At 42.4% G+C, this 22952-nt stretch overlaps 1 protein-coding gene across 3 annotated transcripts in view; it reads left to right on the top strand.

Moving 5' to 3' along the window:
- Positions 1–22952, top strand: part of DTX3 (deltex E3 ubiquitin ligase 3) — an 86570-nt gene that overhangs the window by 44390 nt on the left and 19228 nt on the right. Inside the window, exon 4 of one of the 3 annotated variants that reach the window (XM_018569482.1) lies at positions 8881–8978. The exons of the other annotated variants lie outside the window; for them this stretch is intronic. The gene's annotated coding sequence lies outside the window, so the exon portion shown is untranslated. The remainder of the gene's footprint in view (positions 1–8880; positions 8979–22952) is intronic. 3 annotated transcript variants of the gene reach the window in all.

The following is a 22952-nucleotide window of genomic DNA, read 5'->3' as shown; positions in this document are numbered from 1 at the left end:
ACAAGCCCTGAGGGCTTGTTCACACCGAAAGCGTGTGCGTTCCAGAGCGGTTGCTGCTGGAACGCACCGCGATCGCTAAGAAACTTCTCCCCGCGTTCTGGGGCGGGCGGTGCATTGAATTCAATGGCACCGCTTCCACGCCCCCCGGCCGCAGTGCGATCAGACGCGTGGCAAAACTTTGCTAGCGTTGCGTTCCACTGCAAACGCAAAAAAATAGAGAAAGCCCTATTTTTTGCGTTTGCAGTGGAACGCAACGCTAGCAAAGTTTTGCCACGCGTCTGATCGCACTGCGGCCGGGGGGCGTGGAAGCGGTGCCATTGAATTGAATGCACCTCCACGCCCCCTCCCGCCCCAGAACGTAGGGAGAAGTTTCTTAGCGATCGCAGTGCGTTCCAGCAGCTACCGCTCTGGAACGCACACGCTTTCGGTGTGAACAAGGCCTCAGAGATTGCTGCATATCAATTCTCATGGCACACTTCCTGATGGTGACAACAGTGTATCAGGTGTATAATGTGTGTCAAAACAGCTGCTTGTAGTTTGTATGACATGGCAGGGTGCCAATGCAGGATCACAATTCGAGAGAGACATAAAGTTGTTACCTTAGAACGGGGAGTGCTTAAACAAGGGCCTTCTTGGCTGAATCATTTATTGTTATTTTAATGAAAGCTGCAGATTTGGAAATATTAAAATGGCTATTTTCAAATGACATTAACATGTTAAAGCTTATGTTAGAGTTTGCCTGTAGCGTAAAGGAGTTGTAAAGTCCCAGCATATACTATCCTGTTATAACATCAGCATTGGAATAGGAATACATACTAGAGTTGTTTTTCATAATGCAATCAATTTACTTTTCCCTAAGTCAATCCCTAAACTAATCCTTTTATGTAGTGAGTGTATTATTTTCCCCCCAGATAACAACAGCTTTATCTGCAGCAGAGAAATCTGGTCTCTGTCCTGTTTGACAGAGCTGTATTGTGTGACAGAGCTGTGTATATCCGTGAGTGGATGGAAAGGAATACAAATCCTTATATGTATTCTGCTGTCTGACTGCAGTACAGTTTTAATGCCTCCATAAATATTGGATCATGGTTGTAGGCACAATCTGTCCACCGTTTGGTATGTATATCAACCACCAGGTATTTAAGTACAAATGGTGACCTTGTGCTACCTTTTGTGTTTGATCTATGGAGGATGAGTGAGGCTCCCTGCGGACACCTCCAGCACCGACTCATCAACGATATAGCACATGACAAGGCTTTTCAGATCCCCCCTCCCATCACTTTTCCCCCCGGCAAACCTCCGCCAGATCAGGAAATTGTCATCTCATGTCTGTGGGCACCTTTAGAAGCTAAAATGTTCCATTCTGAAACACCTAAAAGACACTGTAATTGCACTTCAGCTGTCACCTTTTATATAGCTGTGGAACATGGAATGTTTTCCTTGACTTGAACAGTTGCCATGGAGACCTTGAACTAGCAAGACCTTTTTCTGTCAGTTAAACACCTCGGCATGACACTTTTCCCTACTGTTTTTATGGTGAGAACAATTTACATATGCATTGCAAACATATATGCTCAGCCAAACCGAAGAACAGAGGTCACGTGAAGTCTGATAGCTGCCGCCTGTCAACCAGTTGTCTGATCTCACACAATACTATCTGGTATCTTCCAAGTGTGCATTGTGTGATGTCAGGTAGGTGACAGGCTAAAACTGTCAAACTTAAAGTGGGAATGTATGTGAAAATGTTTAAAAAGGGTGACCAAGCAGCTTTTTATTGAAGGAGACATACTGTAGGGCCTTGGTTCTCAAATGGTGGGTCGCACCCCATGTTCAGTGGGTCGCCGTGTGCCTTCCACTTTTCTAGGTGAGAGTCTCCTAGCCGCCTCCTAGTGCAGCAATGTCAGTTCTCACACAGAGCAGCCATTCAGAATATGCTGCCTGGCGTCGAGTGTCAGCGTGAGGTGGGGTGGGCTGGAGCTAGAGCCACGAGGGAGCTCCATCCATACATGCATTGCTTACAACTCCGTCACGTGCCCTCTAGAGGTGCCTGGACCGGAGTGACGTCATATTCTGGGCGCGTATGGGAGTGCTAATAGCAATGCATGTATGAATGGAGCTCTGTCACAGCACAGCAGCCCAGCACTGGACCCCGGGCTGAGGATCCACTCCAGATCTTGTAATGGCACCCCAAACAGACCTCCAGCCCACAGTTCAATCCCCCGCACCAGAACGCACAGTACCGCAATGCCGTGCGTTCCATTGCAGTGTGACTTGGGTCACCACTTAATGACCAAGGACAAATGTGGGTCCTGAGGTTACACAGGTTGAGAACCACTGCTATAGGGGACATTTCTCAAGCAACATAAGTAGGCTATACACGCAGCAAATTTTGACCAGTTCTTAATGAACCAGCTGAAATTCGCACAGTGGGTGCCTCTGTCAGCACCCTTCTGCCCCCATCCCTCAGGTATTCTGACAGTGGTGGGGGATTCCGCAGTCAACTCTTGTAAGCATTGATGACCCCATGTGTCTGAGATCCTGGGCAACCAAATGCAACAGATTTGCAAGGACTGCGACAGATTTGCAAGGTCTGCTAAACCGTCGCATAAAAAAGAAGTGGTTAGGGTCAGGATTTAGCCCCCATTCACATCTAGGTGTTTTGTCGTGCGAAAAAAATCTCTACACAAGAAATCCCATTCATTTCAACGGCCCCTGTTCACACTTAAGCGTTTTGGCGCAAGCTGTAAAACGCCTGTCGCTGGAAAAAGTACAGGAGCTTCTTTCAGGCACTTTACAGTGCATTTGGCCCCATAGACTTCAATGCAAATTCCTGGAAATGTGTGACAAGCGTTTTGCCCATCTCTGTACGTGTTTTTGCGCGTTCTAACGCAAATTTGTCCATTGACCACAATGTCTTTCAATCTGATAGCTAAGACACGCCTTCATGTGCGCGCGTAAACATGTGCAAGACTGCGCAAAACACGCTAGACGAAATTGTGCACAAAGACACCTAGGTGTGAATGCAGGCTTAGTCTATCAAAGTGCGACTTTAGAGCAGCTTGTGGCACAATCTGTCCCATTGCTCCTGTTTAACATTGCCATGCTGTGGGTAAGCCTGCACAGTTATAGTTGTTAAAGAATTAAAATTCTGATTCCTTAATAAGCCTTCTTGTGATTGGTTCTTGGCTGGGCATACACACAGGAGGAAATGTGTCAATGTGAGGGAAGGGAACACAGAAAACATGTTTGATACCAAAAAAGGCCACTAGATGGCAGCATATGAACTAACTAGAATAGCCATAGGAAAGTGATTTAAAGAATAAACTATATAAACTCTCATCTACATTAATGTAACAATTAACTGAGGCTATGCATATCATATTTTATGCTCCATTGGGGCGGCAGAGAAAGGCATTTTCCTCCCCTGAGATGATTTGCATGGTCACATGTCCTAGTCACATGTACCAGAGTTCCAGGTAGTAAAAATGGCCACTGTGAGAAGAATGGGGAGGAATAGAAAAATAAGGTATGCAAAGAATACGAAGCCGGAAACTATCTAGAAATATCTGTTTGTAGATTGTCATTACTAAACCTTTCTAAATGTGCCTTTGTTGTTGTTTCCAAGATATGGGTAAAGATCCTCTGTGGATGTGTTCCAATTAGCTGCAGGCAGGAAGCCTGTGCAAATCAATGGCAGGTGTTTGCATGTAATTGCCAAAGGAGTGATTACATGCTGCTAGGGACAGATTAGCGGCTTTGTGTGCAGACTTTTTGCGTCCAGGGCTGAATACCTAAACTGCCGCAGTTAATCGAAAACACTTGGCCATACACACTGCAGAAATACGCTGATCTGGGCAATGTACTACCATGAATGGCTGTGTGAATGAGCCCCTAGTGCAAACGTTTGAGAATACTCAATTCTCCTTATCAGGTACGTTGTCCTAGAGATAACTGAATATATATACAATCCTGCAGCGGCTAAATAACAAAAGTTAATTAAGCAAACAAGCAAAGCTAGATGAGGATACATAGATACAGAACAAGAACACCATTACAAATGAGTCTAGGCAACAATGTAGAGTTGTGAAAGAAGCACCTTGTGACCATAGAAGACTGTCAGATTGGATAAAGGGAATGGTTGTCATTTCAATGTTTTGTTATATATACATGTAAATATGAATAAATGAGATCAACCTGATATCAAGACATCAACTTGATTTGAATATCCCAACCATGCATTATTATATGAAATACCCCGATTTTATGTGAATATTGTCATTGTAATGATATACTAGCAAAAGTATGGCTGTTCCTGGTAGGGCATGACGTTCCTCATTATCAAGACGCATGTTTCATTCCAATAACATTCCCATTAAATTGCTAGTAGTATAAATGTACAACACAGTGGTTTGGGAAGTGTAACCTATAATACGGTTCAGCAGCTTGGGGTACACCATGTATAGTATACCATACAGATTGTAATGGTCAAGAGTATCATACAACACAGCATACAGACCACAGTGCTCCAGACTAGGTAATATAAAGCAAAACATGCATCTTGAAGTTGTAAGCTGTATTCAACATATAACTCTTTGCAGTGTTCTGCAGTATGTAATATACAGTTCCAGATTACGCATTATGCAGCACAGTATACAATAGGTAATGATCAGAAGTATGTAATGTGCGGCATAGTCTATAGGCTGCAGCAGTTTAAAATATGTAATGTAACACACAATGTGAAGTATACACCAGTCCCGAGTTAGTAACGTTCATCGCAGCATTTAAAGCGCAGTGGTCCAGGGTATGTGACATACAGCAGAGGGTGCAGCAGTACAGAGTATGTAATGTATAGCATGGTGTACAGAGTGCAGAAGTCCAGATTATGTAATTCATTAGAATAGGCTGCCTAAGGCACAACTGCGGACCAGAAATCATACCTGCTGCATTTCTTGTGTTGCAGTGCATCCCAAGGCATGGTAGTGCGTTACTGTCCATTGCAAAGGTGTGTTGGAGTGAGTGGCACAATGAATACTATTGTACAACAGATGATGTGCATTACCTCAACTCGATGGGGTACAGGTCTGTTTACAGTTCACAGCAAATCACAATCCTAGAGTGCCAACTGAGGGGAACGAAATTACATGAAAGAGCTCCTCCTATAATTTGATTTAAAAACAACCTTAAACCTCACAATCAAACCTTACAGTGAGCATGTTCCTTCAAACACAGCTGAATATGTTTTTGTTTTCTGGCTTTCTCAAGAGCTGAAAAGAAAATCCCTAAGTAAAAGATTGGGGGGTCAGAGGAAACACTCACTTCCTGGTTTTAATGTACTTTTAGGATAAACATGGCGGCAGACATATTTTCCAATGACATACCCAGGCTCTGCTTCAAGCTTTTCTTTGCTGATCATACTTTACTACTCTTTCTCACAATGCATGTCTAGTAGTTGGCCAACTCATTCCAAATAATGCCTTCCCTATGTGGCCAGTATCTTATTTCAACAGTTTCTAAAGTGAGCAAGTAGGCAGCAGAATAAAGACAGGAAAGGACGTAGAATAAAGAAACCCCTGGAACTAAAGAATAAGCCGTCATGTCAGTCATCCTCTATGGGTAGAGGTGGAGATGCATTGAGGTCACTTGGAGAATGCCACCTTCAGTGCACTCTCTGTACCATGGTGGCCACTACAGGGTTGGGATCACTGCCATTTTATTGTAATGCCACCGTCACAGCAACTGTTGCCTAGATAGGGACTTGATTTAGGAGTAAGGATTGCTATACAGTATGTGAAATCAAGTTTTGCTTTGACTTCACATTTAAGCAGAAATATTGTACCGCGCCTCTCATTCAGCTGCTAGTTTTTGGTTCGCATGCAGCTCCTTCTTTGTGGCCCTATACTGGTTTAAAGATTTAAGTTAATCAAGGCCAGGCCTGTTTTCCAGTTGATGAAAGTAACATTTTCATGACATACCTTTTCAGCTTAGTACTTCAACAAATGTTTAAATCATTGTTACAGTGATGGTAAAAAACACCTGTCTGATGCGACGCTGGGGTCCTTCTCTGCATATGTGAAAGCTGGCGGGTCCGGCAGCAGGTCAGGGCGCCAGGTCAGGGTAAACAGATTTCCATTCGTGCCTACAGATGCCCAAAATGGAAATCTGGCCCTGGGCGGTCTCTAGTCTCCTGCAGCATATCTTTAGTTTCCAGCCAGGCCTGTAGCATATCCTGGGTGTCTGGCCATCTCTTTCAGCATGTCAGCAGTTTCCTATAGCATTCCATATGCTGAATAATATGTACAGTCCCCTGGGAACATCAGGGGCTGCAATTGTGGCCTCTCCACAATGCCTCTCCAGGTGATGGAGACTGTGGTGATTACATGCTGGTATCTAAAATGTTCTATTTAACTACCAAAATTATTATTCTGTACTAAAACCTTCATCTTATCTCTTAGTTATCTTGTTTTCTATTTTTTTTTTTTTTTTAAGTAGAAAGGAAAGGAAAAAAAACTATTCTGAGTTTAGCCAACCATTTTTGGCATATAAATTTGTAATGGTCCGCATAACTGGGGGCATGGCAGGGGTATGTCCATTACCTAAATACACTGGGCTGTAAGGTGTCCCTCTTTCTCATCCCAGTAAGTATATGTACAGGTTTTTTTTTAAATACCTGGGTGGGGCAAGGCATGGATGGGGGTGTTTTAAGCCAGAGTTCTGCTTTAAGCTCATACGTGGCATAATCTTTTTTTTTTTTCTGGAATAAAGTAGCTGCAGCCCTCACTAGACATAATGAGGCCCTGTGAAGATTATTTCCACACAATCCCCCCCTGTTTCATTTGCATATAACATGCCTGTTCTACATTAAATGTGGAAGAATGAGCATGTAAAATGGTGAAAGTAGGATTTAACCCACCTTAACGCACAAATACCATGCAGATAGTGTCACGGGTGGGAGAACACAGAGTTAATATGCAAAGGATCTAAGTACACACACTGCGAAGCATGAGTCAGAGCCTGCATTTGTAATAAGCACATATGGCTGTGCCCCCCATCCCACTGTGTGTATGTGTGTGTGTGTGTGTGTGTGTGTGTGTGTGTGTGTGTGTGTGTGTCGGGGGCCCAATCTTCTTGTCCCTCATGACAATCTACTTGTCATGATACACAAAATAATTTTAACCAAAACCGTTTTTAACCGTGCTAAGAAGCTCTTCTCATTAGTCAGCGTGGTTACCTGACCGTAGTGACCAACGAGTGCTTGCTATTTGCAAATGAAATTTAAAATCCACTGTGGTGGACGGTATGGGGTATAGATAGTAGGGATGCACAGATACTTTTCGAGTACCATTGCAGATACTTTGGCATTTCTATGAGAACTACCAGGGTTGCAGCGGTTGCAGCTGGGACCTGGCTCTGGCACTCCACCACTGTCCTGAAATCATTAGTCTGTATTGTTTTAGAAAAACTGTCACATGACAATAAACAAAAATGTATCAGTACTCGTACTTGTAAGTACTCGGCAAGTATCAGTACTCGTACTCGCAAAACTGGTATCTGTGCATCCCTTTATTTATAAAAACAAAATCGTACATTAAAACAGAGATGTACACATCCCAGGAGCTCCGTGTGCTCCTTACAAATGACAGCTGCCTCGTAATTTTTGGATTTTTCTCTAGTGTAGTCTTGGAGCTCAAAAGTATCGGTACTTGTACTCGTACTTGTACCGAGTACTGTACTTGGTATCTGTGCAACCCTCATAGATAGCACACCTGTACTGGCAGAGGGGAAGGACCGTTCACCGAAAGGTATGTATAGGGGTGGGCAGATTTGAGCGGGTAATTCCATTTTCCCAAGTTATTTCGGAAAGTGAACCCTTTAATGCACATTGTGTGTGTTAGAGAGTGTTGCTGCCCGGCTACCACAGTGTAGCACACAGTGGAATGAGAGCAGAACTCAGCACACAAACACAATGCCCTATGTGTGCGGTAATTTGCATGCAGATGGCAGGTGTGGTGGGTAGGGATGCATTGATACCGGTACTAATATCGGTGCCGATACTACAGAATATTTGGGTGAGTACTCGTACTTGCCCAAATGCTTCGATACTTACCCCCGATACTGGAACTTCCAGGCAGAAGGAGATTTTCTCTGACCGGCAGTGCCGCAAGGTAACATGGAACTGGCTTCCCAGCCAATCAGGGAGCCAGGCGGCGAGTAATGACTTCCCAGCAAATCCGCATCGTGCTGGCCAAACAGCAGGGTAATGACACGCCGCCCGGTTTTCTGATTGGTTGGGAAGCCATCTCCATGCTAGCGGAATATGCATATATATATGCATTTGAATATAATCAGACCATTGCAAGCACTGTGGCCAGTGTTGAATTGTTTGTCCCAACTCTTGTAACTGTCACTTTTGTGGAACAGCTAGGCCAGCATGTGAATATACAGAAAGGCATCTGAAATAAGTAAGAAATGGTGGTTATGGTTATAGCTGATATGTTCCTTTTTAAAGTGTGTATCTCTCCCGAATCAATGCAGTGATTCCTTAGGGGTAATAGCTAGTGGTTTCCCACGGCTAGGATTGTTCTCTATCAAACACAGCACCTTTCTCTAGTCTCCATGTGAACTTGCATTGAAGCAAAGGAAGTGTTTCAGTGGATTTACGCCACTAACACCTATAATCTGTGTCTGAGAGAAAATCGTTGCTGGTCAGGCACTACTGTTATGCATTTGAGGATGAGTAGATATCTCATCTGCAATGCTGTGGTTGACCTAAGCCTTTCCTGTCCTTCAATCTAACATCTAGAGCTGATATAAATATAATAAGACATTTTACTTGTCTCAGGTTGAATCTAAATTTGAACAATTTTCCCTTTAATATTCCAGAAGTACCAGGTTTCTGCAAGATTCGAAAGGACCAAGAGTTTTGTGTACTTAAAGTGAAAGTATTGTCAAACAAAATGAATGTTAATTTAGATAATCAGGTAAGAGGAATTTATGTATAAACATTAGCAGAAAAAATTAGTAGTAATATATGCTGACTAAACTTCAATCCTTGCTAATGGGGAATGATAGATGCATCAAAGTCCTGCCCTAGACTTTTGGCAGATGCCTAAATATTTCACCAAATATTTCTTACTTATACTACATTACACTATCTGGCAAAAAGTATGTGGCCACCACTCCAAATGACTGAATTTGGGTATTTCCTGTGAAGGGTACTGTTAGGCAATTGTGCACTCCCAACCATAGTTTGGGGAAGGCCGTTTTCTGTTCTAGCATAACTGTGCCCCTGTGCGCAGAGCCAGGTCCATGAAGACATAATTTTATGGGTTTGGTATGGAGGAACGTAGATGTCCTGCACAGAGCTGACTTCTTCTTTGGAATGAGTTGGAATTCCAGTGTTAGGCCAGTTCTTCTCATCCAGCATCAGTATCTGGCCTTGGAAATGCTCTTTTGGCTAAATGGTATGAATTCCCGAATCTTGTGGAAAGCCTTTCCAGAAGAGTAGCAGCTGTTTTAGTTGCAAAAGGTGGCAACTCCAAATAAATAGCTTTTTCTTTTTGGAATGGGATATCCAACAAGCTCATATACTGTAGGTGTCAAGTCAGGTGTTCACAAACGTTTGTGAATGTAGTGTACTTTGTGGGGAAAGCTACACTACAATCAATAGCCATATATAGCACATTTGCAAATCTCTCTTGTCCCATGTGTATAAAATGGAAAAGATATTGCTCTAATGGCATTTCACTATTCAGAGCAAGGAGTGTATAATTGGAAATTTCTGCAGTGTTGTGGTTAGTTTTAAGTAGCAAATTAAGCGTTAATTATTGGTAATGAATGTCCCTTTATTGGTTGCTGATTTTTTATTTGCTGAACCATAGTGCTTCCAAACAACATTGAGCCTTTCCCATTAATCCCCTTAAAGTGACACTAGACTCAGGAGTTAAATTGTAAAAATGCATTCATGTACCATAAATATTAACAGAAATGTATCTTATTTGTGTATCACTCGGCTGTAGATCCTCAAATCATCTCTGAATTGGTGCTGACACTGTCCTTCCTTCTGGAGGGTGGCTACTTTTGTTCCCCATGGTCCCTGTGTGTGTGTTGTAGAGTAGCCAACGCTCCAAGCTCACTCCCGTGATGGACTACAATCTCATGTTTAGTTTACTAATTTGTATTGAGATTGTAGTCTATCAGGGGAGTGAGCTTGGAGCGGTGGCTACTTTACAATACACACAGGGACCATGGGGAACAAAAGTAGCCACCCTCCAGAAGGAAGGACAGTATCAGCACCAACTCAGAGATGATTTGAGGATCTACAGCTGACTGATACACAAATTAGATACATTTTTGTTAATAGTTGGGGTACTTGGATGCATTTTAAAGATTTAACTCCTGAGTTTAGTGCCACTTTAAGGAATTTAGTTCACAATCTAATGCCCCAGCAGCAGTCATAAACGTGCACATAAACACATTTTTCGAGGGAAACCACTCAAACAGAGCTGCAATTCTGTGTTTACTCATTATGTTTATTTAAAGAGAAGCTATCATGGTATGTAGTCAAAATTTTTTTTCATTTATAAGCCTTTAAACTGAATAATTATAATTATTTGTCTACTTTCTGTTCAGAAAAAGACCCACAAAGTATCGATAGATTCTAGAGATGTTATAGATAACCTTAATGTGAAGGCTAGAGGGGTAGAAAAGGACATAGTCAATCTCCAGTTTAAGAGGATACATTGAAATTTGTATATGATTACATTTGCCTATATCCCTTGATGTACTAATATTTTGACATGTGGTTTTCACTAAAGGTAATTAATGCAGTTTTTTTTATTATATGCTCCGTTTGAACTGCCCATTTGTGTGACAAGTGTACATTAAAGTGTAATCGGTGCCAGGCTGTTGACATTCATATATTTACATAGTCTTAACATGCAATAAATGAGCTCTAACACAAGCCATTACTGATCTCAGTAGCTGCAGGCATTGTGGAGCAAGTCATCTTCAAATTTGACAGCAGAAGCACTGACATCCCTGCCAATGCCAGCTCAGTGCCTCTGTCAGCAGTCACTTGGTAGCCTTTCAGTCCTTTAATCTGCTGAGAGCTGACTTGGAGAATTGCAGTTCTTCTCAATTGCTTTACAGCAATTGCTCTGCAGCTGCAGAGGTTAATAATTCTGTTTTGTTGCTCATTTACTGCTTGCTAAGAATATGTAAAAAACATGAATGCCCATAGCCTGATCACAGGTTCACTTTAAGAGTGCAAGCATGTGCTTTTTCATTATATTATAAAAAAAAAAAATATCAGTGATATGGAAGTTTCCCTTATGTGGGAAAAAGCCAGATGATGATGGCAGTAGGAACCTATCCATACCAGGAAATATTCCTTTATAACGGCAGTCATCTATTGTCTTATTTTAGACTGTGAGAACCAAAGATTAACAGCACCATGTTTGTCTCCCAGGCTAATCCAATTTTAGATTCACAGATTGGTCTAATAGGAACATTTTCTGTGCTCACAGCCTACTGTGATTTTGAAGCTTACATGTTTTATGCTGGATGCCCCCATTATGGAGCCTATGTTCTAAGCCCTGGTTCACACCTAGGCAGCAACGTTTTTGCGCGTTTATACGTGCGTTAGCAGCATGCGGCTATTTCTTTTAACGCGCATACATGAAGACGCGCGTTTTGATTGGCAGCTCATAAACCATTGTGGGCAATGGAAGAACACGCGTATAAACGCGCAAAAACGCTCACGAAAATGTGCAACATGCTTCTGTTGAGTGTTTTTGGGCATTTCCAATGAAGTCTACGAAGAGTTGAAGCACTTTTAACTGCCCAAAGAAGCTCCTGTATCTTTTCAGGCGTCTGGCGTTTTTCTGCTCAGGTGTGAACCAGGGCCATTGAAAATCATGGGATTTCTTGTGTTGGGCAGCTAAAAGCGCTTTTCGAACTGCTCAAAAACGCTGTGGTGGGAACCAGGGCTAAATATTCTTAACTTCCCTGGCGGTATGATTATTTCAGTATTTTTTTAAAAATTTTTTCCTGCTTTACTTTTGAATTTCTTGCCGGTTTTCGCCCCCCTGCAATGCCGGCATTCGCAGAGAAGGAACCCGGAAGACCCCCGAGCCACACTCGGGATTAACGCCAGGAAAGTTAAAGTAAGCCTGTACCTTGCTCAAAATCACAGGTTTGCTTTTACAGAAGGAAATTTAAGCAGTCAATACTTACCTTCCCTGAACTTACCAGCCACCTAAGGGGTTTGTATGTACGTTTCAATACATATACACATCCTCTGCCTCCATGTAACTGTGCTTGCCAATTGACTGCTCAGACATGAAGCACTACACTGTGAAGATGTATTTCCCCATTTCAGAAATTTTTTCCCAGGGGTTTGTTGCTAAGGGAGCATGGGGAAGGTACGTTTTGACTGTTTACAGTTTTTCCTCTGAAGTGAGACTGTTGCGTTGCCCACTATGTGCAAAGTACAGGTTCACTTTAAATGACAGCTGCATCCCAACCCTCAAAACCCAGGTGGGCGTAGGATGGTTAAATCACCATCCAGCTCCTTCAACACTGTAGTGATAAGGATTCTCTACAATATGTTGGGTCTTTGCCCGCTTCCCACAGGGCCATAATAGAGGTGTCACTTTCTTCCACATGGACTTTCCAGTTATGTGTTCACTGTGCTCTATAGACAACCCATTGGGGATTAACCCTTTTGTGCGTATAAGTCATTGAAGTGAAGATGCCCAGACCAAATTTAGCAGCGTCAGCATGCATCTGTTAACGTTAGACTATAACTCTATGATTACAACTAGAGGTGCACCGAAATAGAAATTTAAAAACCGAAACGAAACCGGAAAAAAAAATTGTCAGGCTGAATCCGAAAATGTTTTTATTTTAATATTTTATTTATTTTTTACAAACGTTTTAATTTTTTTCATATTTATTTTTATTTATTCATTTTTTATTTTTATTTTTTACTTTACTTTTAGGGGCTTCGGGGAAATATTGGGGGTCTAAACCCCTGATATTTCCCTTTTAAAATAGAAAAAGAGATTGAGAACAGAGTCCTCAATCTCTTTTTCTGTATCCCCTGTTATCAATGGAACAGGAATCCTCTATACTTAGTGTTCCTGTTCATTGATAACATGAGGACATTGTGTGTTTTACTATAACTACAATTATGAATGAACAGGAGGGGATATAGATCACTCCCATTCATTCATAATTGAGGATGTAGTTAACATACAATGTCCTCAATTATCTACAAACACTCAGCGATCACTGATCACTGAGTGTTTGCTCTCCTCTCTGACACGCTGTCACAGGAGGCTGAGTGAGCGGAGCAGGGAGGAGAGCTCAGCCTCCTGTGACAGTGCGGGCTATCTCCGCCCCCACACTGCTCTGCCGGACTGTGATAGGCGGCTGATCGGTGTGGGAGGAGAGACGCCGGCCGCTCACAGACTCTTCCCCCCGCAGCGCTCGGCCGGCTGTCACTTTCTCTCCTCCCTGCGGGGAGGAAAGAAAGCAGGGATGCGCCAATGTATCGGCAGGAAAATGGCACTTTCAGCATTTAGCCAAAAGTGCCATTTTCGGCCGACATGTTTCGGCGGCCGATATAACGGTGCATCCCTAATTATAACTATGCCTAATTTGCATTCCTTAGGTTTTGTTAAGGATGTATAAGTAAATAGTAAAAAACAGGTAGGATCGGTGCATACCTTTTCCTATCATATCTAAATGGTGGCTTTTAAACCAATGTGCCAGACCAAACAATGGAAACAACAAATTTGTTACAATTAAAATTTTTATTATTACAAATTCATTGAAAAGGTACAATAAAACATTTGATAAAACCACTGGTTGTTTATGCTGGTCTTTACAGCCAATTTTGAGGGTTTTTTCACTATCAAAAAGCTGTCACATTAATGATGTATAGTTTCATATTGTTCAGAAACATTGTTTTAAAGGTCCTCGACGCATTTCACCCAAGGGGCTTCCTCAGGAGGACATATCCATCTAACTACAAAACATATAAATACTGTAAATATCAAATAATCAAAAGGTCAAGAAAATGTACATTCTAAATGTGTAATGGTTTGGGCTTACTGTGAGACCAGCTGGATTTGAATCAATATTTGTAGGAACACAGGAGTAGGACGCCAGGTCCCCTTTGGGGGTCGGAGAGGGGCCAACACTCACAGGGAGGAGACCGAGGGACACCATCAAGCAGCATCTTTTGCTTACTAAAAGATCAAATAAATATACAAGACCATAGGATGGGGACTAGCATTAATCCTTACAATACAAATCCAGAAATTCAAGCTGTATGAATCCCATTCAGAATGGACGGTGGGTGTATATGCGATTGCCTTTTTGTCTGTGAGTAGGTTTTATTCATTTAATAAAGTAAGTTTTTTTACATACCATGTGATGAGGCAGTATTTGTTTCCTTTTGAGAACAGTGGTATCTCGGTTCACGATCGTAAAGGGTTATTAAACTAGCAAGCAGGAGATATATGCAAAAAGTGTAAAAAAAAACGATTTAAAAGCAGTTTAAACCTACCTGTGTCTTCACCGCGCGCTCCCGTCCGGAAATGTGAAAATTCTCGGGCGGCCGCAAAGCATCTTGGGGCGGGCGCATGCGCAGTTCACATTTTCGGCCGGGAGACAAGGAGAGGCGCAAGTTAAGTCTATGGACGCGTGCACCTGCATGCAGACACCGTTTGACAGGAAGTGCCAGCAAGCAGAGAGGAGTCAGCGCTGGATCGGAGACCCGCAGCAGAGCTGGAGGGACAGATGAAAACGACAAGAAAGAAGAGGAAGATCGGATTAAGAGACATCATTTAAGGTAACTGCTTTAAAATAACATTGGGTGGAGGGAAAAATATCTTTGACTTTAATGTCACTTTAATTGGTTCCACGATTCTGGTCGCGAACCGAATTGGTCGTGTAAATAAGGTTAATCCGTTCAGACCCCTACGAATGTGGTCACAAACCGATTTTGGTTGCGAACAAGTTCAAATGTTCCCATAGGGTTCAATGTAAATGAGGTTAACCCGTCTGAACCACATGTAAACAAAAACATTTTAACCACAAAAATATGAAACAAAGTACTACATTCTTGTCACCTTCATTACTGCTCTGCACTTTCTTTTTACCTTCATTACCGCTCTGCACGTTCTTGTCACCTTCATTACCGCTCTGGACATTCTTGTCACCTTCATTAACACTCTGCACATTCTTTTTACCACCATGCTTGCTCTGCACTTTCTTGGGAGCCATGCTGGATTGAATACTGTAATACTGTACAGTACTGTGCTAAAAAGCACACAAAAAAAGCTTCACAGTAGGTGTGCACAGCTCTGTCTGCGACCGCAATCTCGGGTACAGGAAGCCACAACCACGTGTCAGAGCGCTAAAGGTGGCTGCGGTCGTGTTCGTCACCCGATGCAGAGTTCGCGAACGGAGGCAAAATGTTGCCGAACTTCCTGTACGTGAACAGAAGCGTTTGTAAACAGAGGTATCACTGTGCATTGGGGAGACTGATCAAGATACCCTGAACTGCTACTGGTATCACTAAAGGAAGTGATATGTTGGATCGATTTCTGATTCTACCTACTGAAGGGATACTGAAAGGAAACCAGGAAGCTCATACTGCACTAAACCGTTATATGATCGTCCTGCAACGGGGTCATCTAATTCTGGTGAGTGCGGATCCTGCATTCTCCGTTCCCTGAGGGTGGAAAGGATCACTATAGGTGGCACGGAAGGTTGATGTTTTGTGCTGTGAACCACGGTTATGGATTTAAGTGATTAATATATGGACTTGTTATGTTGGTACATGACACTATTCATGATATGAACTTGCTATTTTGCACATGACACTATTTGTTACTGAATGCAGTGGACTGTTTTTTCCCGCTAGTTATATGTATATTTACTGTTTAAGTAGTTTAATAGGTGGAATATCACATTGTGCTGAGTAAGGCACTTTACTCCATTCACTCCATTCATGTGGAGTTTTTACACATATTTTAAGCTATAAGCGCAGTGCACTATTTATTTAGGAATCCAAAATATACAGTTTAGAAGCTGCTGCTGTCACCTATTTAAGTTAATGATTGGGTGACAGCGGCAGTCCAACGGGACTCCGCATGTAATCGTATGTGATATGGCATATTTGAGATTCCTACCACATGAACTTGTAGGTTCCTGCCGCAGGAATCTCAAAATGCACCCGGTGTAACAATCAGGTGTGAATGAAGCCTTAGAGCCGGCATGTGACAACTGCAGTGACCCACATCGGATCTAAGTATTGTGAGGAGCATGTTTTACTCCCACCATACTTCCCTTTTAAACACTGGTATTTGAAAACTAAAGTCATCTAGGTCAGGCAAATTTTTGTTATAGACCAACTCCACCTATTTCCAATATGTTCATTTTGCATGGATGCTGGCATGGCCTTTTAAAAGGCTGTTGAATTGTAATAATTGTTGAAAGTTGTACTCCTCAGAATTCACAGTTCTACCCAACAGCCACAAACAATGCAATGCCAAATTATGCTGTTACACTTTTCTAAGTTATAGGCGTGCTGTGACTGTTTACATTTTTTTATTTATTTATTAGCCGAGTACAATGTGTACACTCCATACAGGTCCCTGCACAGCAGAGTGGTGCGCTGCTGTGTCATTCAGTGCTCTACGATAAGATGCAGCTTTGTGCAGTGCCCATCACCCACATTGTGGTATTTTTGGGGCACATAGAAAACACATATTTTATATGTCCTTGCAATGACCTGCATTGATTCAGTGCGGTACAGTGCAGGTCACTGTAGTATGTGTGATGGGCCTTTTATGTGGGGAAATGCACCCATTTACCTCTTCCAGTTACTGCAGCAGGCACAAACTTATGTCTAAAAATACCCTTGGATTGAAAGCTTATGAGAGTCTGCAATGTCTAATTCATTCCTCCCCAGCAAACAGTTATAATAAGTAGCAAAAGGGTGTCCCATATGGTCACCATGTCTCTGTGATTAATATGTCCTTCGCATGGTCCTTTGTGTGGTTACTATGTCCTTGGTAAGGCCCTCTGTGTGGTCAACATGTTATTGGCAGGGTCCTCTGTGTGGTTACCATGCCCTTTGCAGTGTCCTCTATGTAGTTACCATGTCACTGGCAAAGTCGTCTCTATGGTCACCATTTCTTTGGCAGGTTCCTTTGTGTGGTCACCATGTCCCTTGGTAGGGATCTTTGTGCAAAGGGGATCGGAGCTGGCACACACCATTGTGTTAAATCCCTAATCCCTAATGTCTAAATCCCTAATGCTAGGAAGAATTCCTTTCCCTTCTCCCAAGCCTCCAAGGCAAGGCCTGGAACTCAGTTTTGTCACAAGTCCTAGACACTCAAGTTCTCAAAATCCATGAGCAAATCCTCCTCACAATGAGGGGGTGTCCCCAGTTGTCACAGTGGGGGAAACGCATCTATTGCCATTTTCAGCCATCGTGTGGCAGGACATTTCAGACATTTGGGTCTACCATGTTTTATCCAGAGGCTACAAGCTGGACTTTTTGGTCTCTGCCACCATCCCGCTTTATCGTGTCAAACTTGCCAGCATCCACGCAAAGATTTATGGACCTTTACGCTACTCTGGCGCTTAGCTCCTCTCACGAAGGGTCATAGCTATTGTCCTGGAAAAGGAAAGGTTCCAGGTGTCTATCTTCATTATTTCCAAACTCAAAGGGGGCATACACCCCATACTGGATCTAAAGCTTCTCAATACTTTCCAACATCCAAAGAATACGTAAGTGTCCAATAAACAAATGATTATTATTATACAGGGTTTATATAGCACCAACAGTTTGCACAGTGCTTTACAATATAAGGAAGACTTTACAATCACAATACAAATCAAGACAAGATGGTAATGTGCAGAAACAAAAAACGCTATCCAATCTGTGTATCCTATCTTCACAATGAATCCCAATACACCCGCATGTGTGAAATCATATTAGGATCCGCACACACCAGAAAGCAAGACCGCTTTTTCAAGATGGTCAGAACAGCATATAGTGCAGTGTCCACCAATCTCTGCCTTCAATCTTCTCTGATTTCCAACTTTCACCCTCTTCACCTTCCAAGGATCTGCAGTTCCTCAATCGCTCGAAAGACATTAAAAAATCATTGTGTAGTACGTTTTTAAAACCAGTGCTTTATTGAAAGAATAAAACACACTCACATATTCCCATATAAAAAAACTTTTTTTGTAAGGACGCCCATCTCTCCCGGCTTTAGAGCTCTGCTATCCAAATGGACTCAGCGTGTGGCCACGTTCAACAGAGCTTACAAAGTGGATCAGGTCCACACAGCAGCTCAAACTGGCAATAACCAGCTTCACTGCATTTCCTGTATCACGTAAACATTTCCCGAATTTCCAACATCAGGTAGATCCTCTACAGAAAAAAAATATAAAAGTAAATCCTAGCGTGTTCAACACTAACTACACAGTTCAAGTCCTTCACTAACAGGAAAATGGACTTTATGTCCAAAGCCACAAAACAAAAGCTTTTTCCACCCACACCCTGTCAGCTCACAATTGGTCTCTCTCTTCAGGTTTCTCCCCCAAGCCCCTAACAATGAACTTCTCTTATTGCTTTGTTAAATATACCATTGGAAGTGTTTTGTAATATCTGTTTGGAAGAAAAAATGATCCTACTAGAAATCCAGTGAGGTGACAACTTCTTGGAAAATCTGCAACAAGCAGCCCTGTCCAATTCAGCTCTGTGTGCTACAGAACACCTTCCCCTATGTTATGAAGATATGGAGAAGAGGAAGTGCTTGATAATCCTAACAGCCTTCTTGTTCCAGGGTGACAATGGTGTTGTTTACAGTAGGAACAAACTAAGCATCTGCACAGTATCCCAAAAAGGACATACATATGATAGTAAAAACACAGTGCTTGATTCAATAAATTAACCTAAGTGCAGTAATACAATAGTGCGTAAATGTCAACCCAGAAAACACTGAATGTGGAAAATGACGAAAACTCATACATAGTGCAAGCAGTGCAGTCCACTGAAAATAAATTCTCAGTCCATGATAATGGTAATACCTATATTCATCTACCGAGGATCATTTCCGTGCTTTGTTACTCCTGTTATTACATATAAACCCAGAGAAATCATCCACCATGTAAATGTAGTGCCTCTCTCAGGACTCCCAGTCAAAAGTAAAGAGACATTTACTTTTTTTTTTATATACATGGGAGCACCTGTGTGGGATGCAGATTCTGTGGTTTTTTTATTATTCTTTTGATTCCTTGTTCTCTAGTGGGTGCCTGTCGAGCTCTCCCCCCGCCCCCTGCACGGGTGGCTCCATCTGCTAAGCGGCTGCTGTGGAGGCACCTGTGTGCACGCATTTCCAGCCGTCCACCATAGTTAAACACAGCCCTGGGGCAGGCCACGCCCCTCCTCTCCGCCCATCAAGTTTATTGATGGCAGAAGGAACCCATGGCTTCTCTGCCCTCATTATCCTTCCCGCAACCAGGAAGTTCAGAGGATTGCCGGCGATGGTGACAAGTGGCTCTGACAGGTAGTCTGGGGGTGGGGGTGGGGTTTAGTTGTTAAAGGGGTACAGAAAGGTACTGGGCATTTGTTACCTTAATACAGAGAATGAATTAAGGTAAAAATGCCCTGCCTTTAATAATACTTTAACCCACCAGATAGCCATGACCTTATAATAAACAAGGTATAGTGTGCTTTATTCCTATCTGGGCAATGTTGTATTTTCTCCAAAACGATATTCAAATTCCCACCATTACAAACCCACCATTATCAGGAAGAACAGAAACAAGGAAAGCTCCATAGTATAAAACCAAACACGTTCATAAAAGTTTAAAAACAGTAAAACACTTTTCTGGTGTTCTAACGGCACCAAACTATTGTGCTCACTACTCCCCTCTCCTGTAATCCTGCGAATATCACACTTCCTGACCCTGGATGGCTATGTTGACTCCTCTACAGGACCTAGGGAGAGAGCCATGGTTGCCACCTTGACTGGACTTCAAACATGTCTGCCTTTGCTCATCTCCATTACATTTGGACTGATGAGACTAGTAGTTTACACAAGAAAGATGAGGTTGTTTGTGCTTTCTGTTAAGTTCACAGGAAGTGACAAGGACACTGCATTTAAACACTTGTGATGTGTAAGCTATAGCAGAAGCTCAGACATGTATTTGACAGCTAAGTGATGTGTTCAGGGGCTATCACAAGCAATGCCAGAGGGAGCCAAGACTAGGAAAGGGGTGGGGGGTCAGGTAGTTGCTACTGAGCAAAAGGCAATGTGGTGCAAAGAGTAAGGCCCCATTCACACCTATGCGTATTGTAATATGCGCGTCTGTCGCGCGACCGTCACGCGTTTTTTTTTTACCGCGATTCGCGGTAAAAAAGTTGCGCGACCGTTGCGCGATTCCAAAGGCTACTTGGCAGTATACAAATGGAAAACGCCCTACAAAACGGACCAATACGCAGCAAAAAACGCTCCGGGACCTTTTCATGCGTGGGCCGTTTTGTAGTGCGTTTGGGACGGGCGGAAATACGGACAGGTGGGAACGATACCATTGACTACAATGCTATTTATTTTTTTGACCGTTTTGTAGAGCGTTCATCGAGCGTAGGACGCGCTACAAAACGGTCAGGTGTGAATGGGGCCTTAAAATGACTATGAAAGTCATAACCAATCATTTTTCCCCTTTAATTGCATTAGAGTAGTAGTAAAAATGAATCATGATGATGGAAAGCCTGCACATTGCTCTATTTCTTATTAAATAAGCCCAATAGTGCTTTACTAAGGGAGTCAAACCAACTATAATAAACACTCATAATCTGATAATCACTATATATGTAAATTGATCAGACAACCCTAACATAATGTTGTCCAAGCAGGGTATCATAAGCCAAAAAGCATTAAATCAATTATCTGCATTTCCTGCCTGCATATACCATTATAACCACTCTAAATATCAAATTTTCTTATTCGGTAAAATGCTGAGACCATTTGCATATTTAATACTTGCATAAAAGTTAATGTGACCATTTTATTTTACAGTTTGCACTTAAGAACAAACCTTCAGTGGCCCAAATTGGCTAAGCCAGTTAAATCTTTACCATGGGCATGTACTTATACAGAATTTTAAGTTCTTACTAGCAAATGTGTTCACAGTCATTGAATAGCACAAACATAGACAAGAAACACGGAGACAGCAAACATACTCCATGCAGTCCGTGTCCTTATCCAGCGCTGAACCTTTTAGCTGTAAGTGCAAGAGAGCTCAACATCATGCTAGTACCGGTTCCAATTTCATTGCCTTCAGCGTGTCTTAACTGTTAATATATCGCAGGCTACCAGTCCTTAGATGTGGCGGCCTCATTAGTTTTCATTTCAGACTTGTTTTCCTTTATTTTCACCTGGTGTTTCTGCCATGGTATATTTACTGTAACAGGTCAAAGGGGAACAAATAAGAGAAGTTCAGTGTTAGGGTTTGTATACACTTTACACTCTAAAATGCCAGATTACTCACAAAAAAAGAGTCTCCCGAATTAAAATGTCCTTTATCCAGCATTTACTGTATGTGGCAATTACTATCTGCACACTGCTATGGACAAGAATGGGGTGCGGGTATGTGGTTGCTCTCTGCAGATACTATTACGTAGACAGCTACCAGCGCAGCTGTCAATCAAAATGAGCAGGGCTGAGAAAGGGAGTGTCAGCCATTCTGCCTGCAGGACAACAGGCAGCGCTGTGTGTAAGCATGGTGTTCTATAGCTCTAAATAGGAGCTGAGGACTCAGGCATGCAAAGTGACCACAGCAGCACGGATCTGCTGCTGTGGAGGAATACAAGGAGAATGCCAGACTGACCTGCTATTTGCTGATAACTGTTAAAATAACAGTTAGTTTATTAAATGTTCCCTTTTTCCACGGACAGAGAAATGCACTTATGCAATGCCATTATTAAGGTTTTCAAACACTTGAAATTGCATTTGCACTTTTGTAGTCAATTCTAGAAACCAGTCTATCTGTTTGTTGTGTTCCCATTCACACAGCATACCGAAAAATTATTTAAAAAAAACATTTGATAGCTTTTAGATGTTTTGTTGCAGCAGGCAAGACGGCTGATTCCAGGTTTTTTATGCGCCTTCACAGTGATCTTTCCTAATAGAAAGGCTTAGGAAAGGACTGTGTGTAATGTGTTTTTCTCATTAATGCCATTAACATACAGCGCAAAAGCCAGGCTGTCATTTCTTTAACCCTTTGTTAGGACAGCCAGTGTTCAGATCTACTTTACAAATTATAATTAAATGCGCCAGCACCCTCAGCCAGAGGTAGCGGCCGCGACCAGGCCCTGGAGTTCTGCCACTTGGAGGGGGCCCAGGACAGGAGGAAGGGCCCCCTGGTAACCGCTGATTACCAGGATATTTATTATGCCGGTAACTAGGGATTCACCGATACCACTTTTTAAAGACCGAGTACGAGTACCGATACTTTTTCCCAAGTACTCACCGATACCAATTACCGATACTTTTTCTTAAAGGGACAGGTCATATTTTTTCTAAGGCAATACAAAATCATGATTTTAGGTCAGTTTCTTAATATTATGAAGAACATGAACATGAAATGAACATGAAATGTGGAAGAGGAAGATGTGGAAATGACACTGGGTGTGAAGGTCCTCAGTCAGAAGCCGGTATGGGAAGAAGAAGCTGTTCACACCTAAATGTTTTTTCAGACTGATCCCCCAGGTGATAGACACACACATACACACACATCAGTCGCCCCATGGCTGTCCCATATCTAAGCTTGTCAGCCCAGTCCTGTCCATGCCTATGATGATAATGAGGGCTACTCTGGGTTCCCAGTCCTGCTCCTCTCTGCAGCCTCCTCTATAG

Source organism: Nanorana parkeri, unplaced genomic scaffold, assembly GCF_000935625.1.
Source record: "Nanorana parkeri isolate BGI_ZX_2015 unplaced genomic scaffold, ASM93562v1 scaffold35, whole genome shotgun sequence".
Taxonomy (NCBI): domain Eukaryota; kingdom Metazoa; phylum Chordata; class Amphibia; order Anura; family Dicroglossidae; genus Nanorana; species Nanorana parkeri.
Note: the sequence above shows the minus strand (reverse complement) of the source record. Positions and strands in the feature narration are given on the sequence as shown.